Below are 25,213 nucleotides of genomic sequence, written 5' to 3' on the forward strand. Positions count from 1 at the left end.
TCTAACCATCTCTCCCCCCCAAAAAATATTCTCTGCACATCAGTTATTGTCTACAGACAGGGGAAGAGCTTCCCTATAATTGGGCCCAAATATGATTTTCAGACCAGATTGGCAGCACACCTCTAATTTAGAAATTCAGCTATACTTCATGGCATCAGTTTTTGAATTCATGGATAAATGGGCTGCATGTGTGGCTTTGAGTTCATGAGAGCTGTAGTCCTGCAAATCCCATGGGCCACAGGTCTTCCCATCCCTCCTACAAAGTATAAGACCTGCAGAAGAGCCCAAGAACCTCCTTGTAGAATCTAGCACAAATGACATAATTTTGGCTCCATACTCCCATCATTTGGCCCCTGACTGGAAGCTTCCTGGTCTCCACTTCTCCTCCTCACCTGCCCAGCTCCTGACTCTCACCTTGGATGTTCCAGATCTCTTTGGGACGGTGCTCTGTTTTGGACTTTGGACACCTGGATTGACCCTGGACTGGGAATTTGACATACTGACTTACTGTCAGGTAGGCCAGGGGTTCAGGACATTATGCTTGTGTCTCCCAATGTTCATTAAAATACAGGTAGCAAATATGACTCTCAGCAGCCCCAAACAGCATACGCAAGTGTCAGGGTGGTGGGAAATGTAAAGGTAAGGGTAAAGGACCCCTGGATGGTTAAGTCCAGTCAAAAGTGAATATGGGGCCGCAGTGCTCATCTTGCTTCAGGCCTAGGGAGCTGGCATTTGTCCACAGATAGATTTCCAGGTCATGTGGCTAGCATGACTAGACCGCTTCTGGTGCAACGGAACACCGTGATAGAAGCCAGAACGTATGGAAATGCCATTTACCTTCCTGCTGCAGTAGTACCTATTTATCTGCTTGCACTGGTGTGCTTTTGAATTGCTAGATTGACAGGAGCTGGGACAGAGCAATGGGAGCTCACCCCATTGCGGAGATTCAAACTGCTGACCTTCTGATCAGCAAGCCCAAGAGGCTCAGTGGTTTAGACCACAGCGCCACCTGCGCCTAGTTTTACAACAAGGGCGTAGTTTATCCCTAGCTTCAGCAGGGCTTGAGGAGGCTTTAATTTCACTTGCCAATCGATGTCAGAGTTAAAATCAGGAGTGATGGCATGGTTCCACTATCTTCCCCTTTGGAAGATGACTGTAGTTTCTTTTGATTTGCAGTGGGTGATAATGGCTCTGTTACTTTACTGCCTACAGCTCTCATCTCATATGTTGACAAATAATGTCACCAATCAGTTCTTATAAGGCACATGAAATGCGGGACCTGGACATCAGCAAGGTTTATATCCACCTCATGTACGACATTTGTTTGCAGGTTTTCCATTCCTGACACTGCTGCTGATTTCAAGGAAGGAAGGAACACTCTGATTATTTAGTGCAGGCCCATTAATCGCAGCCTGTTGATACCTGAATTCTCATTCCGTTCCATAAACCACTTGTGAGAGCAGCTTTCATGTGCTGCATCTCAAGGCGCTTTGAAGATAATAGCCGGATGAGACACAATTGAACAACAAATCATTACCAGAGCAAAAGGGAAGCCTCATAAACCCCATCTGAAACAAAATGTGAGTGATTTAAAAACAAAGGAGACGAGCGTGTGCAGAGTCACCATCTCCAACCCCCTGTGGAGAATAGCTCCATTTACAAGGTGTGTAGCAATTATAAAGCTGATCGGTTGAAATCCTGCATGAGAAAAGGCCACGCCACGCCACCCATTAAATTCAAAATGAGATAAAAGGAGATGGACATTATGAGCTGAAATCTTATTCACTAACCATTTCAAGCAAATACGGATTATTCACATTATTATTATTATGGTTTTTAAGCAGAGGTTGGATGGCCATCTATCACGGATGCTTCTGTTGTGATTTCTGCTTTGCAGGGGTTCGGCTGGATGACCCTCAGGGTTCCTTCCAATTCTTCTTGTTGTTGTTTAGTTGTGTCCGACTCTTCGTGACCCCATGGACCAGAGCACGCTAGGCACTCCTGTCTTCCACTGCCTCCCCAGTTTGGTCAAACTCATGTTGGTAGCTTCGAGAACACTGTCCAACCATCTCGTCCTCTTTCACCTCCTTCTCCTTGTGCCCTCAATCTTTCCCAACATCAGGGTCTTTTCCAGGGAGCCTTCTCTTCTCACGAGGTGGACAAAGTATTAGAGACTCAGCTTCAGGACCTGTCCTTCCAGTGAGTACTCAGGGCTGATTTCCTTCAGAATGGAGAGGTTTGATCTTCTTGCAGTCCATGGGACTCTCAAGAGTCTCCTCCAGCACCATAATTCAAAAGCATAATTTCTTCGGTGATCAGCCTTCTTTATGTTCCAGCTCTCACTTCCATAGGGTAAAGGTAAAGGTACCCCTGCCCGTACGGGCCAGTCTTGCCAGACTCTAGGGTTGTGCGCTCATCTCACTCTATAGGCTGGGAGCCAGCGCTGTCCGCAGACACTTCCGGGTCACATGGCCAGCGTGACAAGCTGCATCTGGCGAGCCAGTGCAGCACACGGAACGCTGTTTACCTTCCCGCTGGTAAGCAGTCCCTATTTATCTACTTGCACCCGGGGGTGCTTTCGAACTGCTAGGTTGGCAGGCGCTGGGACCGTATGACGGGAGCTCACCCCGCTGTGGGGATTCGAACCGCCAACCATATGATCGGCAAGTCCTAGGCGCTGAGGTTTTACCCACAGCACCACCCGCGTCCCACTCACTTCCATACATCACTACTATTACTATTACTGGAAGCTGCTTTGTACTAGGGTAGCTCACGTGTCCACCCAAAACCTGTACTCTGCTGAAACCTGTTTAAAAGGTTTTCTTTTCTTGCAAAAGAGGCTTCTGTTTTGGGTTTTTTGTCTCCTTCACAGGACACTGCAGAATTTCCTTGGAAGAATATGGAGTTTAATCTGTCAAAATATAGATAGGACACTCCCCCCTCTCTCACACACACAAATCCACCCTCTCATCCATTCCTTCATCCCTTCCTCACTTCCACCTGTTCATCCATCTTCTCTCTCATGACTTGGTGGGAGGGTCAGACCAATGGAAGCGGAAGTCACGTGCAGCCTTCTGGCAATGGACTGGTTTAGGCAAGTGGTCTTCAACCTTTCCAAGCCTTGGACCCATCTTGAACCTAAATATGCATATGGGGACCAACATCTTTTTTAAACCAACCAACTAAAAAACCAACCAACCAACCAACCAACCAACCAACCAACCCATATATCTATATGGTTGCAGTGCTGCTGTGACAACCCACCTTAGATCAGGCTGTGACCTTGTGGTGCATCCCAACCCATCAGTTGAACACCAAGGGTGTAAACCAAGGGTGGGGAACCTGGGGTCTAGACAGGGCCATTGCTAGGGGGTGGTGAGATGGGACCCCACCAGGGGCACAAGTGAGGGGCGGGGGCATGAAATCGGCTAAAAATATGTCCATAAATATGTCCACAAATAAAAATATTGATTATTGCCTCATAAGAAAAGGTTTTAAATAAAGGGTGAATTGAATGGGGGGGGGGGTTGGAGGAGAGGTGGAAAGAAGAGCTAATTTGTCAGTGGCTAGGGGGTGCAATCTGGACAGTTCTGCCAGGGGCGCAAGATCACCTAGCTATGGCTCTGTGTCTAGGGCCCAAATGTGGTCTTCCAGGTCTCTCTACCTGGCCCTTCCAACCTGCCCAAGGCTACGTCCCAGCTGTGCATCCCTAACAAAATGTATTTTCATGGCTAGGATGTGTCTTTAACTTATTCTAATGCCTCTCAATTGCCTTATCGGAGCAGTGTGCAAGTATCTCTGGCCCTCTCCATCAGTGGCATGCAGTCCTCAGAAAGTTTTCCAGAAGGGACTGTGGCCCAGACCATACTGAGTTAGGCCAGCTAAATATCTGATATGGTAAAGCACAGCTTCTGATATTCTTGCATCTAGTTTATGAATACAGCGCTGGTCCTTGTGCGCTTGGCTTCTTCATCCTAGCGCAAGTGGCTTGGTTTTTGAATTGCATATGCGAGGCCCGAAAGATTTGTTATCCAAACAGCACTTGACATGTTGATTTTAATTGCCCCTCCGTCTCTCTCAGCATGATCTAAATTTGCATACTATGCACAGAAGAGATTTCTTAAGCACTGCTAAAAAGCTTATTTTGGTATTTGCTATTAAAAGCAAGGTTCCATCACAGTTAGTTGCCTTGGTTACTAATTATATATATTTTTAGTCACATGTGGAGCTCTGTGTTTAAACATAGCATTTATGTTCTGGCGCCAGAGGCAGCAGTTCACATGTGGCCACGGTTATGATTGCAATCAAGGTTGTTTGTGTGTGTGTGTGTGTGTTTTAAAGTGATATTTATAGGGGCATAGGGAGTTGCCGTGATGGACAGGTCTAGCCTTTAATCATAGTGAATTATTTCCCCAGGGCACTTCAATCACAGTGATTTGGAGAACTTAAAAACAGTGATTATTTTTTTCCATATGGATCTATGCCGTTCCCTGCGAAAATCAATTGAAAGAAGCTCCCCACAAACTCCATTGCCCACTCTTGGGGTAACAAGGTTCTTGCTGGAAGGGTGAGATTTTCCCCACCCTCAGTCTTTCCTGTGGGTCTTTCCATAACCCCCTGTGCAAGTCAATGGACATATATTTCTCTCCCATAGGTTGAAGAAGAAGAAGAAGAAGAAGAAGAAGAGGAGGAGGAGTTTGGATTTGATATCCCGCCTTTCACTCCCTTTAAGGAGTCTCAAAGCGGCTAACATTCTCCTTTCCCTTCCTCCCCCACAACAAGCACTCTGTGAGGTGAGTGGGGCTGAGAGACTTCAAAGAAGTGTGACTAGCCCAAGGTCACCCAGCAGCTGCATGTGGAGGAGCGGAGACGCGAACCCGGTTCCCCAGATTATGAGACTACCGCTCTTAACCACTACACCACACTGGTTGGCGCAAAACAAGCACAAAACCTTGGCATCAGTTTGGAGGGGATCCAAAATTTCAGAGTTAATGAAGCTCTCTTCCAGGGAGAAGAGACTGTATCCCCCAAAATCATGGAGGGGAGGCAGAAGGCTGTCCCCATCGATGGCCCTGGAAGGATTATTCCTGCGGTGGGAAAAAACCCCACCCCACCCCGTTTTTCCTTGAGAATTTATTCTCTACTCCCCCATGCCCTGCCCCTGCCCTGATTCCTATGTTACCCACCCCAAAATGGCATAATCTGCCCCTGAAGGAGAACTGATTCACCTATTCTTTCTGACATTTGGCAGACTGTCCCATCAGAAGGGGCAACCATGCAATGCATTATCAGATGTTGTTGAGCTGAATAAAGAGCATGAAATCCACACTCAACTCCGAGTATATTTTAGAAGGTATGCCTGATTATTGACTAAGCTAGCTGGGGTTGATGGGAGGCTAACAACACTGGAGAAAACAGGTTTGAAAACCCTCTCCTTGATTTTGTTGTTGTTGTTTAGTCATTTAGTCGTGTCCGACTCTTTGTGACGCCATGGACCAGAGCACGCCAGGCACTCCTGTCTTCCACTGCCTCCCACAGTTTGGTCAAACTCATGCTGGTAGCTTTGAGAACACTGTCCAACCATCTCGTCCTCTCCTGTCCCCTTATCCTTGTGCCCTCAATCTTTCCCAACATCAGGGTCTTTTCCAGGGAGTCGTCTCTTCTCATGAGGTGGCCAAAGTATTGGAGCCTCAGATTCAGGATCTGTCCTTCCAGTGAGCACTCAGGCTGATTTCCTTCAGAATGGATACGTTTGATCTTCTTGCAGTCCATGGGACTCTCAAGAGTCTCCTCCAGCAGCATTATCAGATACCAGAGTCCAAAGAGTCTGTAAAAGCATTTCCGTTAGGACACAAACTTTGTGGGCAACTGTGTGTCATCTTCGCTGTTCATCTTCTATCCAACCATCTTCTGCCATCCCAGTGCTTCACCACCTCTCATCGAACCACAGTCCATGAGATACAACCATAGCTGTCAACCTTCCCTTATTTGGCGGGAAACTCCCTTATTCCAGCGCTGTTTCCCGCTGCTATCCCGGGTTTGTTGATATCCCGTAAATTTCCCAGATTTCAAAGGAAGCAGCTCCTCTCCCTCCCTGCCGGTCAGGGAGGCTCCTCGACTGCGTTGCTTGGCTGCCCAATAAGGAGTCTGAGAATGACTGGGGATGGAGCTTGCATGCCTTGTGCCAATCAAATCAGCCGTGTTGCCTGGGGGCTTGCCTTTGCTTCAGTGCTTCCCAGCGGAGAGGTGACAAGTGTGGTTTTCCTTGCTGCTGTGTCCCTTTGCCGGGTTGCTGTGCTGTGGGAACCACCGCTTGAGGCTTCGTTTGGCTGCTGGCTGGGCTTTCTGCCTTTGGGCCTTTGGCTCGGAGGGGCTCTACTCTGTGCGTGTGTGTGTGTGTGTGAGAGAGAGAGAGAGAGAGAGAGACTGAATGTGTCTCTTAAGCTTATAGTAGGAATGCTGTAGCTTCACAAACTTACCTTCACACAATGTGTAATTAACTTGGGGAAATTTTTTACCGCAGGATGTGGTGAGGTCAGTACTTTAGATTTACAAGGGGATCTGAGAGATGAATGGGAGATACGGTTTGTCAGTATTAATGGACAGCTAAATAGAAACTTAACCCCAAAAGTTAGGACCAAGATTCAAATCCTGACTGGGTAACTTTGCTCACTAGTAACATTGAACCATGAGGACGAGATGGTTGGACAGTGTTCTCGAAGCTGCCAGCATGAGTTTGACCAAACTGCGGGAGGCAGTGGAAGACAGGAGTGCCTGGGACAGGTGAGGCTGCTGATTCCTTATTTTGGCTGCTGATCCCTTATTTTCAAATCTGAAAGTTGACAGCTATGGATACAACTTACCCAACCCATTTTTACTTTAGATGTCAGAACCCTCCTTGTACCTTCCATGGAGTTGCTTTACCCTTTAGCAATCAGCCACTAATTTCCTCTTCAACTGGTTCTTACCAGAATTGTATTCATGTTGTGTTCTTGCATATGTGACCCTCGGCCTCACTAATGATGGGTCTAACAGTAATCCCACCTCATTTCCACCACTGAAATCCAGCAATCTATCAACTAAGCCACCATGACTTGATTCAATTTATGCAGCTCATTATAAGGTTGAATTTAATGGAGTCACTGCATGAACAGAGAGACATGAATTAAGAGTTCATGCAACAGAACTTCCACTTCCTTTCCTATTTCCTGGTGCCAGTTCCCCAACTGCTACAGAGGGTTTAGGGAACCCCCAGAGCAGATTTGTGAGGTGGGGGGGGTTTCCACAGGGGGAAGAGAGGTAAGAAAGTTTCCACTGCTTGATCAGAAGTCAATTTGCTTGCAAAATGTCTTCGCTGGATCCAACCAACAGTTCCTTAATATGAATGTTTCACTTTCTCTCAAAACTGCAGTGGTAGCAGCGAATTATTTTAAGAAAGCATGCTTAGAGTAGTAAAAGGATTTGCATATGCACCAGAGAGGAAGAAAAGTTGGATAATAAATCAGTGTCAAACAACCAGGTAGTTAATGCAATAAGGAACCTGGAGTTACAAATATTTTGAGCTCAAAAGCTCCTATCAGGGTGCTATTCTTCCTCCCTCCGCATTATTAAAACTGACAGGAGCAACTGTTTAAGTACCCTACACAGCCAGGATCAGGCACTAATTCCTAATTTTTTATGCATGCACAGGTAAGTACATAAAATTCAATATGCTGGATTGTATCTTATTTAGAGGAGAGGATGTGTCTGAAGAATGCGAATAGTCTCTTTCTCTGTAATTCATTAGCCGGGGTGGGTGGGTGGGGAATCCAGTCTCATTGCATGTAATCTGATTGTTGTCCATCGATGAGATGATTTTGCGTTTTATATTCAAACTGTGCACTTCGTTCTAAACAGTCCTGCCACGACACAGCAGATTGCGTTCCTGCGTGTCTCCTGAGAGCCGGAGGGAAGATGTTATTATCCTGAATTCCTTGTTTCTCTGTAGTGTCTTTTGAATAGGGGTGTATGTGTGAAATTGCCGATTCCACTGTGTTCTTAAAAGAAGCTTTGTGTCTCCCATAAAATGGGGATGTCAGCAGATTAAGGCCCAACTGATATTTTCCAGTCATGGGGACCTCTTCTCAGTGGCTTCCTCCCATTACCACTTTGGAAATCATATGAACAAGGCCAGTTGTTATAGATTCTTGACTTATTTATCCTGCCTTCCCATATATGTCATGTTAAAAACAGTTCACAAGGAAGAATGGTAAAACCAAGGACGAAATCATGACAGTCGAATTCCGCCTATGTCATATTCAGAGCAGACCTGCTGAAATCAATGGATCTAAGTTTGTCATATAAGGGTGGTGCCCATTTCAAACTGGGGCTGCTCATTTTAAGTGCCTCTATTCTTGAATAAGTTCCCACACCAAGTGTTGTGGACAAAGGGAGGAGTGTACCCAACCAATTCATCAGAAGCATTGGCCTCTTGGGCCAGCATTCTACTCTGTAAGGACTTGACAACAGCCATAGCTCCAGAATTTGAAATTTGAAATACTTTATTGTCACTTGTACAACTTGTATACAGTGAGATTACATGAGCACCCCCCACTCAGCTCTCTTAGTCTCAATTCCCCTCGTTTACTGACACACACCCACCAAACCTGAAAGTCAGTTGCCCTGTTGTTATCTTTTCATTCAGCAGCCTAACAACCCATGGATAGAAGCTATTTTTTACCCTGTTGGTACGACTAATCATGCTTCTATATCTTGTGCCCGAGGGCAGGAGATCAAGAAAGTGCCGGCCAGGGTGTGAATCATCCCTGAGAATTTTCCTCATGCTCCTGAGGCAGTGTTCTTCCATGATGTCATCCAGCAGATTCACAGGACAGCCCATAATATCTTGTGCTGTATTCACCACCCTTTGTAGGCACTTCCTATCAGTTGATGTCAAACCAGTGTACCACACCGTGATGCAGTATGAAAGGACACTTTCTATTGTGGATCGGTAGAAGGAGATCATCAAATGCTGATTGACATCGTTCATTCGCAATACTCTGAGGAGATGGAGTCTCTGTTGGGCTTTCTTAACCACCTGAGTTGTACTGAAAATAAAATAAAATAAAATAAAATAAAATAAAATAAAATAAAATAAAATATAAAATATAAAATATAAAATATAAAATAATATAAAATAATATAAAATATAAAATATAAAATATAAAATATAAAATATAAAATATAAAATATAAAATATAAAATATAAAATATAAAATATAAAATATAAAATATAAAATATAAAATAAAATATAAAATATAAAATATAAAATATAAAATATAAAATAAAATAAAATAAAATACGAGCTTGTTCTGCTCCACAGTATTAAATGCAAATTTATTTCTATACATTTCCCTCCATTATACTGGGCTCCCAGCGCCATCATAAGGGAAGGAAATCCCATTGTCTGAAACACAGAAATTCACCAAAAATAGCCAAATAGATGCTTTTATTTAGTTCCAAAAGATAAAAAAATTGTGATACCGGGATGGGGGAGGGCGGAAGGGGACTCTATAATCCTCAAGATGTATCATCACATACTCAGGTTTACCACTCCCAGCTGCCAAACCAGGTGTTGACAGCCCTGACAAAGGGACCAGGCTAGGTGTTTTCAGAGTGAAATGAGACCCAGGAAGAACAATAAGGTGCCAGGGAATGCCTTCCTGACAAAAGTATATGTAGATCTTTTCATTTACTTGTGTGAAGTGGGTACTTGAACCATGCATGATTGACAAGTTTTGTCCTTTTCACTTAGTAAGCAGGTTTACTTACTAGGCTTCACCTTCCTAACTTGTTGCCTCTAATGGCCCTCTTTGAAACTCAAAACACTCCACATGGATAAAATTAAGAGCCCTTCCAAGGAATGGGTGTAAGGTGGGGACAGGAACCTTCAGGTATGCGTTAAGAGAACATGCCTTGGGGGGACATGGCCTTGTTAACCATAGAATCATAGAATTGGAAGAGACCACAAGGGCCATTGAGTCCAACCCCCTGCCAAGCAGGAAACACCATCAGAGCACTCCTGACATATGGTTGTCAAGCCTCTGCTTAAAGACCTCCAAAGAAGGAGACTCCACCACACTCCTTGGCAGCAAATTCCACTGTCGAACAGCTCTTACTGTCAGGAATTTCTTCCTAATGTTTAGGTGGAATCTTCTTTCTTGTAGTTTGGATCCATTGCTCTGTGTCCACTTCTCTGGAGCAGCAGAAAACAACCTTTCTCCCTCCTCTGTATGACATCAGCCTGTGGGCTTTATCGGGACAGGTTCCAGTTGGAACCTGTCCCGATAAAGCCCACAGGCTGATGTCATATGTCAACTTTTGGCAGCTTACAATTGTTCCTTCGCAACTGGGTCTCACTGGGAGCTTTGCTGGCTCCCGTGATAGAATCATTGTACCTTTGGCTGAAGGGGTTTGATTTCAAAATGTGCAGGCATCCTATAATGTCGGAAGTTGGCACATGAGAGATGGGGGAAATAAGGAGCTGGACTATCAGTTAGGTCCACTTCCCCACACCTGGGAAGTGAGGGGCAAATGGGACTTGTCTACTGGCAAAGGAAGCCCATCTAAAAGAAGGAAAACTCTAATACTAAACCTCCTCTGCCCTGGGAAATATCATTGGGAGAAGAAATGGCTACCGAGTAAACCCTACACAAGTCTGAAGGGGAATCCCTGTGATGTTTGGATTGCGCCTTGTATGTCTCCTTCTGGCAATGCCTGCAGCCAAGCTGGTGCCACATCAGTGAGGCCATGAGGGGGAGGGTCTTGTCATCTGGGCAGCCTAGGACCTCCATACACACTACCCAGGCTTGCACTCCAGGGAGGTTACTTTGGTGCTGTTAGCACAGAGGTTTGATTTCACCCTTGGAAATGCACTCCATTGTCTCTCGAGACAAGTGGAGGCAGGAGCAGCAGCAACAACAACAATGGTTTGTGGAGTAATTAGGTGCGGCACACTTCGGCTGGCACTCAGCTTTACCAGATGTGTAGCAGAGTAAACACAGCTTGTGCCTTTCTGTAAAGGTAAAGGGACTCCTGACCATTAGGTCCAGTCGTGGCCGACTCTGGGGTTGCAGCGCTCATCTCGCTTTATTGGCCGAGGGAGCCGGCATACAGTTTCCAGGTCATGTGGCCAGCATGACTAAGCCGCTTCTGGTGAACCAGAGCAGCGCACGGAAATGCCGTTTACCTTCTCGCCACAGCGGTACCTATTTATCTACTTGCACTTTGACATGCTTTCAAACTGCTAGGTGGGCAGGAGCAGGGACCGAGCAATGGGAGATCACCCCGTCGCGGGGATTCGAACCGCCGACCTTCTGATCGGCAAGTCCTAGGCTCTGTGGTTTAACCCACAGCACCACCCACGTCCCATGCCTTTGTGTGCAAGCATGCAAAAAACTGTGTGTACGCGGCTTCTTTCTAATCTCTAAGAAGCTTTATTATGTACAGCAACAGAAATAAATCATCTGCTCCAGGAGCGACCAACATTGTGACTCCCTTCGTCTCGGCCAAAACCGAAAGCAGAGTCACACAGAACAAAGAACAAGTTCCCAGATGTGGGAAACCCCTCCCCAGTAGGCAGGACACTGGACTCTGAGCTGTTTAACCCTGTAAGCTCTGATTCCCCTCACATGGTTATCTGTTTATTATTTATTATTCAATAAATGCATCTTAAAAAGCAGAGACATCACCTTGCCAACAAAGGTCCGTATAGTTAAAGCTATGGTTTTCCCAGTAGTGATGTATGGAAGTGAGAGTTGGACCATAAAGAAGGCTGATCGCCAAAGAATTGATGCTTTTGAATTATGGTGCTGGTGGAGACTCTTGAGAGTACCATGGACTGCAAGAAGATCAAACCTCTCCATTCTTAAGGAAATCAGCCCTGAGTGCTCACTGGAAGGACAGATCATGATGCTGAGGCTCCAAGACTTGGGCTACCTCATGAGAAGAGAAGACTCCCTGGAAAAGACCCTGATGTTGGGAAAGATGGAGGGCACAAGGAGAAGGGGACGACAGAGGATGAGATGGTGGGACAGTGTTCTCGAAGCTACCAGCATGAGTTTGACCAAACTGCAGGAGGCAGTGGAAGACAGGAGTGCCTGGCATGCTCTGGTCCATGGGGCCACGAAGAGTCGGACACGACTAAACAACTAAACAACAACAACAAATGCATATTTCGCTTGATTACAGAAAAGATAAAGCAATAATATGAGCAATAAGAAAAATTAGCAAACAATAATTTAAAACTTTCAAAGACTAAAATAACAATAGACTAAAAATGAATTAAATTCACACCAACTTTCTAAACATCTGGGTAGGCTTGTCGAAAGAAGAATGTGTGCTGAGAAGAGTACAGTGAAGGCACCTCACTGATATCAATAGGCAGGGAGTTCCAAAGCGTAGCTGCTGACACCCTAAAATACTGAGTTATAATAATAAAGGAGTCAGAAATACAGTGGTGCCCCGCAAGACGAATGCCTTGCAAGATGGAAAACCCGCTAGACGAAAGGGTTTTCCGTTTTTCGATGCGCTTTGCAGGATGAATTTCCCTACGGGCTTGCTTCGCAAGACGAAAATGTCTTGCGAGTCTTGAGATTTTTTTTCGCTCCTCACCCCCTTTTTCTAAGCCGCTAAACCGCTAATAGCCTTTTAGCAGCTAATCCGCTAATCCCTTAAGCCTTTAATAGCCGCTAATAGCCGCTAAACCGCTAATAGCGCTAATCCGCTAAGCTGCTAATAGGGTTGCTTCGCAAGACGAAAAAACCGCTAGACGAAGAGACTCACGGAACGAATTAATTTCGTCTTGAGAGGCACCACTGTACTTCAGAAGGGGTGCTGCAATTATCATTGCCTTTTTGGCTACCACTTTGAATCCGCTTGGTTGAAAGAGGACAGCTGTATCTAAACTCCACCCACTGGATCTCAGTTATGGATGTTTCTAATCTTTGAAAATAAAATAGCTTGAAGTCTCAAAACAGGTAATTGTTGGGAAGCACAAAGCAGCTCGAGAAAAGTATAAAACAGCATAAGTTAAGAGGCGGAGAGAATATTGATCTGGGAGTGTTTGGACACCATCGATTTTGTTTCTGGGAAGATCTGTACATGGAGCCAGTCAAAGGAACAACTTGCCTAGAGAAGTTGTTGAAATGTTGATGCTGGAAGGTGTGTTTTTTTTTAAAAAAAAGAGAGAGGGAAATTACACAGATATCAGACAGAAAGTCAGTTCCCACAACTGCCCTGTAATAAAAGCACATCTAACCATTTGAATTCCATACTTTTGGTGTAGTATGCATAATGGAAATTCATGGATCTTGTCCATAAAGAGACACGTGAATTTCTGATTACCTCAGCTCTACAGCTCATTAGTGGCATCCTTTCCAGATATTATTTAATTGAAGGCACTATCCCACCTTTCCCCCCAAAAGGAGCCCAGGAAAACGAACACCAAAGTGATGAAACGATGCATTTTTTAAATCATGGAATCATAGATTCATGTTTAGTCAGAATTTCCTTTCTTGTAACTTGAAGCTATTGGTTTGAGTCATACCCTCCAGAGCAGGAAAAGCCAAACTTGTTCTCTCTTCCATGTGACAGCCCTTATGATATTTGAAGATGGCTGTCATACCTCTTCTCAGTTTCCTCTTTTCAACCGTTCCTCATATCTGGTTGTCCACTGCAAGATACGCCTGGACTAGACATGCCTTTGGTCTGCTTTAACATGGATTTTATGTTCTTAAAACGGGATCCCTGATAGTTGGGACTTCGGAAGACCCTGCCTGAAGCCTCAGCGAACTGTTGCCTATCAGAGCAGACAGTACTGATGAGAGATGGAACAATAGTATGATAATTCAGAAGAAGGCAGTTGAACACTACAGCCAAAGTGGTTACATTCAAGTAAAAAAGGAAACCAGGGTACCTGGTTGGTCTAACTAGGGACAAACATCATTCCAGACTCCAAACTGAGTAATAAAATATAAGGGTGGTTTTGTCAGAGAAGATCTAACTTAGTCATGTCCACTAATTTCAGTGAGTCTGCTGTGAACAGGACTCAGTTGCTTATTACCCTATGTATATTTCTATGTCTAGTCCTCCGGCTCTCTCACTGTCTCTTACTCTTTCCTTCCAACATATTTATAGGAAAGCACTGTGCATTACATCCAGCACTCCAAAAAATGTGTTGGATCAATGCCTCTTCTTAGCGTTCCTGCAAATTTGAGTATGATCACTTCCCCCACCCTGTTGGAAAGCTCTCGGGCAGAGCTGCAAAGCTTGAGCACCAATCGGAGGATGACGTTTCTGAATTCCCTACTACTCCTGACTGCTACTCCATATGCTAGCACCATCTGCCGTTACACACACAAACTTGAGAAGGCCACTGGAGTATTCTGGGCAAAGCGGCATGCAGTTTGTATACAGGGAGATGAGTAGGCTAGATACCTTGCCGAAAGCCTGTCAAGCAGAAAAGATTATGGCCAAGGGCAAATGATCAATGATCTCAGATGGTAGATTGTCTGGAAACCAAAACACGGGGGAAGGAAGACAGCTGGTGAATTGATCCATAAAGAGCCAGCGTATTCAAGGAGTAACTGAGAAGTTCCAGAGTAATCAAGAGCAAGTAAACAAAAGGCTATGAGGGAGATCATGAACTACATGAATGATTATCCAACTTCTTGAATCATTCCGGTCTACTTGAACTAGGAACATAAATTAAGGGTGTGCCCCAACTACAAGTTTCAGTTCAGACCTCAGTTTTGTGCTTTGGAAATAGTCTGATTTGGATTAAAGCACTTTGTAGACTGCCTGATTGGGCTCTGATCCAAATACAAATCCTTGTTTTGAGTTCTGTTTTACAGGCTTTGGGTAGGTAAAAAAAGGGAATGTGAGGAGCTGTGGTCTAAACCACGGAGCCTCTGGGGATTGCTGATTGGAAGGTCAGTATTTCGAATCCCCACAATGGGTGAGCTCCCATTGTTCTCTCCCAGCTCCTGCCAACCTAGCAGTTCGAAAGCATGCCAGTGCAAGTAGATAAATAGGTACCACTGTGGCGGGAAGGTAAACGGCATTTCCATTTTGCAAAGTAAGAACACTGGCTTCTGTCATGGTGTCCTATTGTGCCGGAAGAGGTTTAGTCATGCTGGCCATATGATCTGGAAAGCTGTCTGCAGACAAACACTGGCCCCCTCAGCCTGAAGTGAGATGGGGTCCTTTACCTCTTTTTTTAAAAGTTAAAAAAGGATTCACTTGATGTCCACACAATATACTTGTGAGAGGTGTCCCTATATAAGAAACCAGCCAAATAAAAGCAGGCATGGAATCACAGAACGGTGGAGTTGGAAGGGACCCGAAGGGTCATCTGTTACAACCCCCTTAAATGCAGGAATTTTAGCTAAAGCATCCATGTCAGCTGGCCATCCAACCTCTGCTTAACAACCTCCAATGAAGAAGAGTGTATCACTTTCCAAGGTAGATTCCACCTAAACATTAGGAAGAACTTCCTGACAGTAAGAGCTGTTCGACAGTGGAATTTGCTGCCAAGGAGTGTGGTGGAGTCCCCTTCTTTGGAGGTCTTTAAGCAGAGGCTTGACAACCATATGTCAGGAGTGCTCTGATGGTGTTTCCTGCTTGGCAGGGGGTTGGACTCGATGGCCCTTGTGGTCTCTTCCAATTCTATGATTCTATGATTCTAGTCCGTTCCACTGTTTGCAGCTTCCTCTTCTCAACAGCATCACTGGGGGTGCAACCAATCTGGTACAATGCTCCTTGACTTGAACCTGTCAAAATGATGCTTCTGCTTCCATTCTGAGCTCTTTGCACCCACAGATGCCTCAAATCTCTGTTTACAGCTTTCTGCTCTACTGGCTGAGCTATGAAAAGGCCTGCTGGTGGTGGAGCTGACTCCTTGGTACTGAAGGAGCTTGCAAAGTAAGAACACTCCTTCGAGATAAGGACACTCCTTCAAGCCAGGTGTAGTCCTTCCACCAAGATGAAGACAAATTAGTGCCTACTGAGCTTGTGTGGGAAGGGTACTCCTGCCTTCATCAGGTGCATGTAAGCATCAACCGCAGCTATTGCCCTATCTTCATTACTATCATCCTTATTGTGAATGGGGGAGACTCAAATTTCCCATGAACTTATATTTAGGCAATATACTCAGAGTGATGGGTTATTATATTCCAATTTAATCATTATAAGAGAGGCCAATGGGAGCGTATGCCTCTGTCATAAATCATCCACGAAGCGGGAAAGGCAACTTAAGTAATATAAGAAGGATTACAGTGCCTATAAATGAAAATACATCATCCCCTGGCATACTGCAAAAAGCAGAATTTGCAGCACTTTGGGACATGAAAAGATACCTATTTGGGCTTGATCAAAGAAACGTTTCAGTTTAAAGAACTGTAAATTTAAACAGGGAAAACAGGTATATAAAAACGGGACTCCACGTCGCCATCTGGCAGCACAATGTTATACTGCACATACAAAGCATAAAAATCACTTTTTCTTTAGCAGTTTAGCTGAGTCCTTGGAGTGCTCTGTGAATTAAGCTTATTAAAGTTTTACTTAGAGCTGGAGCGGAACCCTTCCTCAAAAATATGCAGCTCTATATTGGTTTTCATATAACATTCCAAAAACGCTTAAGAAAATAAGAACTCCACATCTCAGACCCGATGTCTTACAAACAGTTTCAGGAACAACAGTTCCTCCTGTAAATGGTGATGTTCTGGTGAAATTGGCTGGAGCTGTTAGGAGCTACATGATGCAAAGTTCAGAATAACTTGCCAGTGATTCATCTAGCCCAGAATTCTCTTACCTAAGTCAGCCAGATATCATCAGAAGATGCCTTCCCTTGTTTGTCCCATGATAAGGGGTATAACGTAGTGTTGGAGTTCCTTTTGGTATCGTTAATAGGCATTGAAAGATCTCTCACCCATGAATCATTGATAATCCATTCCATGCCACTGAACGAGCTGTGATGCACCATTTTGACACACTGTGAGGTCCACTTGGATTCATGTTGAAGGATGGAGGTCAGATGGGGTTGTTGCCTCCCTCCACGGCTTGAGCAACTTTTTGACTAATCCCTGGCTTTTCTGAAAGCAAAAACCGCTTGTTGATTTTACAGATGCATGCATCTTCCCAGATGCCAGTTTACAGGGCATCAGAAGGGACATCTAAAATAAGGTCCATCGTTACGGCTATTCTACTGATGGCAGGTGTAAATTCAAACGTATTTAATTTCTTGCATTGATAACCACCTAATCTCCAAGGAGCCCAAGGTGGTGTACATGATTATCCCTCTCCCCATTTTATCCACACAACAACCCTGTGAGGTAGGTTAGGCTGAGAGACATGAACTTTAAAACACACAAGAATTTATGTGTGTGTTTTTTCAAAAAAAAATATTGCATATAATTATGGAAATGCAATGGAAATATTTATCAGTGGACAGCTGTAAAAGTGACTCTGAATCAAAACAGAGCTGCCTCATTTCTACATAGAAAAATGGATGTGACCATCACAGAGGGGGGTGGAAAGAGCCCCCCCACACTTTGACCCACATTTTTAATGAATTCTTCAACATAATTTATTGTTGAATGCTGGATTGAATATCCGTTCTCCAATTCATTAGTCACTGTGCACTTCAGTTAATAGGCAAAGCATTAGCTAACTCATGATAAATTCAATAGATATTTTCAACATAATTTTGCTGGTACTCCCTGCCAACGTGGTACCACTTTGGAGGCTGAAAGGATGTCTTTCTTTAAATGAGAAGGAAGGCATTTTTAGGAAATATCCATTATGAATTCGTTCCAGAGCTTCTGATGTTTTCAAATCAGTCTATTAAATGAGGAAGGCACCCAGGATCTTCTTTCAGAACAAATAAGTTAAAAATGTCCAAAGGGAGGAAGATAGAGATCAGAAATACAATCAAAATGGTGGCTTCTTTCATTTGTCCCTCAACAGTAGAAAGGCCATTCGGAAGCCATCTCACACAGGGAAGCTCAGTCAACCGATGCGCTTTAGTCCATGAGAAATAATTAGGGTGTCCTTTTTCTCCCTTGTGAACTTCACTTCCCTGATATTGAAATATGCTTTAATTAATAATAATAGCAATAAAAGGAAATATCACTGTGAATTCTATTTGGCCCATGATAATTTCTTAGATAAAGAGTCCTAATTTCTCCCCTCCCTCCAATGGAATTTCCAATGTTAACTTTGGAAAAGTCAAGCAGTCTATGATTACAGTTACCAAGGTCCCATAGATCTCTAACTTCTGAATAGACATGGATACCTCACACTGGTAATGTAGGGTGTTGATTTAGTGCTGTGCATCCCACAAGGACACGGGTGGCGCTGTGGGTAAAAGCCTCAGCGCCTAGGGCTTGCCGATCGAAAGGTCGGCGGTTCGAATCCCCGCGGCGGGGTGCGCTCCTGTCGTTCGGTCCCAGCGTCTGCCAACCTAGCAGTTCGAAAGCACTCCTGGGTGCAAGTAGATAAATAGGGACCGCTTACTAGCGGGAAGGTAAACGGCGTTTCCGTGTGTGGCTCTGGCTCGCCAGATGCAGCTTGTCACTCTGGCCACGTGACCCGGAAGTGTCTGCGGACAGCGCTGGCCCCCGGCCTCTTGAGTGAGATGGGCGCACAACCCTAGAGTCTGTCAAGACTGGCCCGTACGGGCAGGGGTACCTTTACCTTTACCTTTATCCCACAACCCAATCCAGCAGCCATTCTAAGACTTTGGATCGGCCCTCACCCAACTCAGGGCTGACCCAACCTGGATCTAGTCCTTGAATTTACTTGGGGACCACAGTTAAATCCTGCTGGGTATTGCTTCCCCAGTGCATTCCCTGCAGCCAACAGAAATGCTGGTGAGTGGAGGGTTCAGTCCTGCTCATTGGGCTGTGTATGGATATTCCCTTGATCGGAACAGGCACAAATAGGCAAAGCACTGTGCAGGGCTGTTTAAAAGCCCTCTTGCAAACAGCTCCATCCAGCTCTTTGCAAAGGCTTTGTGCCTATCCTTCTCCCCTGCCACTATTGCTGTGTCTCTTGCCAGTCCCAGATCATTATCGGTGGGCCATCCTGACCTCAAGTGATCCGGGACTATCTCAACCCAATTCAGCTGAATCCCAGATCTGCCCAAATGAGCCGGTTATGGGCTTTTGTTACTCCCTGGTGTTTATTATTATTCTTTCTCTCTTTCCACACCCCAATAGAACATGGGGAAAAAATCCACCCTAAGAACTCAATTTTCAAACTAAATCTTGGAAATACCTACAAGCTTCTACAAGTAGAAAGAGGACTTTTCTAGTAACATTTGAGCTCTCTCCAGGCATCTTTCAAAATTGAGAGAAGCCAAGATAATTCCCCAAATGTCTGGAATAGCTTGGTTTATTTTCTGAGTCAATCCTGCTTTGGAAGTTGCCCACCCCACTCACCTACTCCCCACTATGATCTTCAAAATACCCTCTAGGATGTTGGGAATTCATTCCTCCGTGCTGCAGATATGGGATTGTTTCATCACATGTCTGTGCGTTTACATTCCACAGTGTTGGATGTCATGGGAACGGAAGTTGAGATACCCTGTTTCCGTGGTACTACTTTTGCTCCCCCACCCCCCCGATGATGAAGCTGAGAGGAGCCATGTTTATCTTTGTCCTGTAAATAAGAAATATAGAGCTCTGTTTCCACACCTCAAAGCCTTGCTTTTGCTGTCTGCTGACTCTGCTGAGACAGGGTGTGCAGATGTCTTTGGATATCTGTCACAGCAGTGCCTCAGGAGGAGGATTAATCACCCGAGCAGCACTTCAGAGGGAGTAAACACACAAGGCCGTGGTGTTGATTCCCAAACCCCATGAATTTCAGTAGCAGCCACCCACTTCAGCTCCCAAGGGACACCAAGATAGAATGCCAGTGAACTTAACAGCAGGCAGGGATCCAGTCTCTCTCTGTTTGGTTTCTCTTCTCACAGCTGGACTGCTGACACTGCTTGCTTTGCCTTGCTTTGCTTTAATATCAGCATCGAGCTCACAATAACAACACATTAAAAATTTAACAAGGAACATTTCCACTAAGACAGTTGTATCAAAACCTGCAGTAGCACAGAAGATAAAAAAGAGAGAATTCACTAAACAATGACATATCTGAATCATACAAATAATTGATCGGGAATGGATGCTGAGCTCTAGCCCAGCTCCAGTTGACATAACCCCTCTGAAAAAGGGCTTTCTTGCTTGGTGCAGCAGCATAGGTGCAGGCAGCAAGTTTGTCTATACTTTCAGCCCCAAGGGAGATGGGACAGGTCCCATCCAGCCCTAAATGGAGCACATGCTGCTTGCAATCAGCAGTGCAGTCCCAGGCACCTGGATCTTTCACACGGAAGGCTGGCCTGGTCTCACTCAGTCCCCCTGAATGAGTCAATTGCAAACAGCAATTCAAATCCCTTTACGGACAACCTCATTGCAAGCACACTCTCTTGCAGATGGCTGCACTATTTCCATCAGTGTCTTCTTTCACAGTTTTAGCCATAAGGGAAGCGGCGCTTGTCTCACTCTTCCCTGGATGGAAAACAGCCTCCCAAATTCTGCTAAGGCCACAGCGGGACCCATTAGGTGCAATTAAAATAGAAGACAGGAACGAGTTTTCTGGATCAGGTAGAGTAGCAAAACTCTGCCAAAAGCTAATGGAACACTATATGGCTTGCTAGGAAATTTCATGATGATATGGAGTTTGTGCCCCACCCTAGGAACCTAGAAAATGAAATTCTCTACCATGCCTTGCCTGGGACTCACTGCTGGATGGGGGAGATTATGGCAGTGATCATTCAGTTCTCAAGAGCAGCATTGTTTGGTTTCAAAAACGTTAGGACCTTCTTTGCCTTCATTATTATTACTGTTGTTTATTTATCTCTTATCCATGATGCTGCCCTTCTCTCTTCCTTCACATGCCTCCTGGTCAAAAGACACCTTTTCTGTGAAGCGCTCAGAAGCTGATGGACCACAGCTCCCATCATACCTGGCCATTGGCCCAGCTGGCTAGAGCTGATGGCAGCTGGGGTCCAGTAGTGGTGTGCAGTCAGTAGACATGGGTGAGTAGGCTAGTCCCCTAAATGTTTCCTTGCTGCCTCCTTCCCAAAGCCTGGGAAACTTCTGTCCAGCTTAGGGATGCTCATACAGGCGATGTCTCACACATGACACTATCCCCCTCCCATTGCCCTTGGCAATGATGATCTGATCCTGTTCCTCTACGGAAAATTTCATGGCACACCACTAGTTTCCTTGAATGCCAGGAAAGCACTACAAACCCTTCAGTGTGTTTGAGAGCCAGTGTGGTGTAGTGGTTAAGAGTGGTAGTCACGTAATCTGGGGAACTGGGTTCGCGTCTCCGCTCCTCCACATGCAGCTGCTGGGTGACCTTGGGCCAGTCACACTTCTCTGAAGTCTCTCAGCCCCACTCACCTCGCAGAGTGTTTGTTGTGGGGGAGGAAGGGAAAGGAGAATGTTAGCCGCTTTGAGACTCCTGAAGGGGAGTGAAAGGCGGGATATCAAATCCAAACTCCTCTTCTTCTTCTTCTTCTTCTTCTTCTTCAGAGGGATGAAAAATGACAAGAGAGTGCACTTTGACCAAAGAGAATCTCATTCAATAACTCCCCTGACTCTTGCTATTTCATTCAGCATTGCCTAGACACCTGCATGAGTATTTTGACAACCATAAAGACTAAAATGTAGAGGGTTTTCATTTTGTTTTTGTTTTTTAAATGGAAGCCATGCTTTTTAGGTTGAATTCTGAAGCTACTTCTATTCCAAAGCTACATTATTCAGTTTTACTACATTTCCTGCAGAATAGAGGGGGGGCATACTGTTGCAGAACACGCACCACGGGAAAACTGCTTTTCAATTCAGTTGCCTGAAGCTCCTCTTTATTCTGAAGTACACCTGAGAGATGTTTCTCAACTCCTGAAAACTAGCGAGTCCCCTGGACATGTTGCAATGCGCACAATATTTATACAGTAATTGTCACAGAAAGCACAGAGACTTACTTGCTCAAATATAGCGGAATACTATAGAAAGGTTCAAGGCAGTATTTAAACATGTTCCAAAATAGTTGTATGCTCTTTAGATTCATTTTACATCATCAGCAGTTATTTCGCTTTATGGGCTGTCTGCAGTTCCATGCATTGGAACATTTTTGTACAACTTTGTGGCTAAGCAGAACATGAATAATCAAATGTCACTCTCATTCCATGTCACCTCCACTCTTATTCTTGACCAGAGCAAATGCCATTATCCTTAATCCTTGTTATGTAATGAGCATGGATCCTAGAACAATAGACTGGTAGGATCCTAGAAGGCAGCAACTTGAGTGGCCTGCAGGAACAGCCCAATCAGGCTCCAGGAGGGGAGTTGAATCAGCCAATCATGCGGGACCCATTGTGTAAATAATGTATATATAGCCAGAGGATTTTGAATCCCCACAACGGGGTGAGCTCCTGTTGTTCAGTCCTAGCTCCTGCCAACCTAGCAGTTCAAAAGCATGTCAAAGTGCAAGTACCTCCGGCGGGAAGGTAAACAGCATTTTCATGCACTGCTCTGGTTCGCCAGAAGCGGCTTAGTCATGCTGGCCACATGACCCGGAAAAACTGTCTGTGGACAAATGTTGGCTCCCTCAGCCAGTAAAGCGAGATGAGCGCTGCAACCCCAGAGTCGTTTGCAACTGGACTTAATTGTCACCCAGAGGTTTGGGGGAGGGGGACTCACTCACTCACTGATGACCATGAGCTGAAGTAAAGAGCATGACTTCAACACTCAACTCCGAGTATATTTCAATCCTGAAACCAAACTTAATGATTTCTCTAACAATGCTAATCTTTGACTATTGAAGAGTTGAGTGATACTAAAGTGGTTATTATTCTATCTATACTGAAAATATTGGGAACCAACAGAGTGCTGGATCTGGAATACTTATGCTATGTCACTGCTCAGTTATGGGATCTACCAGAAATGTTAGTCCTTTTGTTGTTTAGTCGTGTCCGACTCTTCATGACCCCATGGACCAGAGCACGCCAGGCACTCCTGTCTTCCACTGCCTCCCGCAGTTTGGTCAGACTCATGTTGGTAGCTTCGAGAATATGTTAGGCCTTACTCTGATGCTAATTTGTTTGGTTGTTTATTTGGTGTTTACTTTGCTCCCCCCACCTTCCAAGCAAAACAACAACCAACAACAACATGCAGGCACCCATGGCTGTATCCATGGCAATATTTATCAGATCAGTTTGAATTTTGGCTCTTCTGAAGACCTCATTAGGTAGGTCAAGTGTGCCAAGATTTACGCTATTAACCCAATAAACATGTTAGCTTAGTATATGTGTTTGCATACATTACTTGGCTGGAGAACTGGACTGAAACGTTCAGAGGTGCTGTCCTTCAAAGAATGACAGACTTGTAGAGTCGTGCAGGACCACAAGGGTCATCCAGTTCAACCCCCTGCCATGCAGGAATCCTTTCCCAATGTGGGGCTTGAACCCACAATCCTGAGAGTAAGAGACTCATGCTCTACCCACCCAGTTTGTGGTTTGTTTTGGGAAGTGCCAATTAGTTAGGTTTGCCTTTAAATGCAAACCGAATTTCTCCCCCCATCCTAAATCCAATGTTGGTCATACTCAAGGCAGACTCACCAAAATGAATGGACATGATTACAGTCATACCTTGTGTTGAATTCTGCTCTTCTTATGGACTTTCAGCTTACGAACCCGGAAAACCCAGAAGTGTTTACTTCCGGGTTCGCCACCCACGCATCCGCAGAAGCTATCTGCATGCTTTGCACATGTGCAGAAGCAATCTGCGTGATTTGCTCACACGCAGAAGTGTTTGATCGTGCCGTGCACATGTGTGGAAGAGGCACTCTAGTTGCGGACTTTTCGGGGTGCGAACGACACCCCAAAACGGATTAAGTCCGCAACTAGAGGTACCACTGTAATTTAGACTCATTAATTTTACGAAGTCTGCTCTGAGTAGGACTTAGCTGGCCCTGTTGGCCCCCCTGGAACAACACTACCTCGTACGTTCCAGGCTGAATCCCTGAGACAGCAAGCCATTTATTTTCAGCTGCTTGTTTGCTAATCTGTGTTAGAGATTTATATACTTTCTTTCTCACAATGATCTCCAGGTAGTTTGCAGCGAGCGGGAAGAGAAGGGGTGGATAGATTAGCAGCTAAAAAAAAAGCAAGAAACAACCCAACAAAACAAATTAAGACCCAGATGCTATTTGGAGAGTTTAAATATTTAGAACGTTTAAATATTTTAAAAGCTTGCAATCTTTGCCAGGTGACTGAAAGGCAATATTGGCACCAGACATATCTCCTTGCAGAGGTGCCTCTGATGGACATGGGATTTGGAGAAGGCCATTCCTGATGACCTGAAGATCAAGGCAGGTCACTATGAGAGGTGGCATGCCTGCAAATTGTTGGATCCTAACAAGCTGTTCTGAGATTTGCTCCGTTTACGTGAATGAATGGTAAGCGGGAGTCACAGCTCAGCTCCCTTGCAATATCGACACCTCATGAGCGTAATCGCTGTACTGTTGAGACCTCTTTGAGTGTGAGCAAATAAAGAAAATGTTAGTGCATTAGTCAGGTAGGAGATTGTTTATTTGTTTTTGCTGCTGCAGGGTTGCTCAATACAGGAAATGGCAGGCTACATCGGGTGCTGCAACTCGTATACAACTCTGGCAGATGTTAATTGCAATCTGCACAGCAATATATGGCATGCAAATGTTGGTTAAACAGACCATTCATGTTAATGAGTCCTTTACTAATGAGATAATGGGGCTGATTTGATATTATCCATATGCCTGCTTCAGCAGTATTGCTATGAAAATCAGACAACAGTTTCCAGGTCATTGTGTGAGTGTGTGCACACATGCGAATTTGAACGTACAAATAATAATGTACTTTTGTACATGAATGTTGTAGTGAAGCTGACATGAAAACAATATTAGTGGGACTCTGGGCAGCTCCCCATATTACAACTGTTGTAGGAAACATCAGCATAAGATCAGTTATCAGCCAATTTTCCCCATTTGCTTATTTAATCATAATCTAGTCCTTGCCCACTCATTCACCCTTCATCCAATTCAAAGTATTAATACTTCCATTTTCCTATATACATATTTTTT

At 44.7% G+C, this 25,213-nt stretch overlaps 1 protein-coding gene across 2 annotated transcripts in view; it reads right to left on the bottom strand.

Annotated features, from left to right (window-relative positions):
* The window catches only part of LOC310682170 (mas-related G-protein coupled receptor member H-like), a 381,144-nt gene that overhangs the window by 255,491 nt on the left and 100,440 nt on the right, over positions 1–25,213 (bottom strand). The window lies entirely within an intron of this gene.

This window comes from Podarcis tiliguerta (assembly GCF_965153285.1).
Source record: "Podarcis tiliguerta genome assembly, chromosome: 7".
Taxonomy (NCBI): Eukaryota; Metazoa; Chordata; class Lepidosauria; order Squamata; family Lacertidae; genus Podarcis; species Podarcis tiliguerta.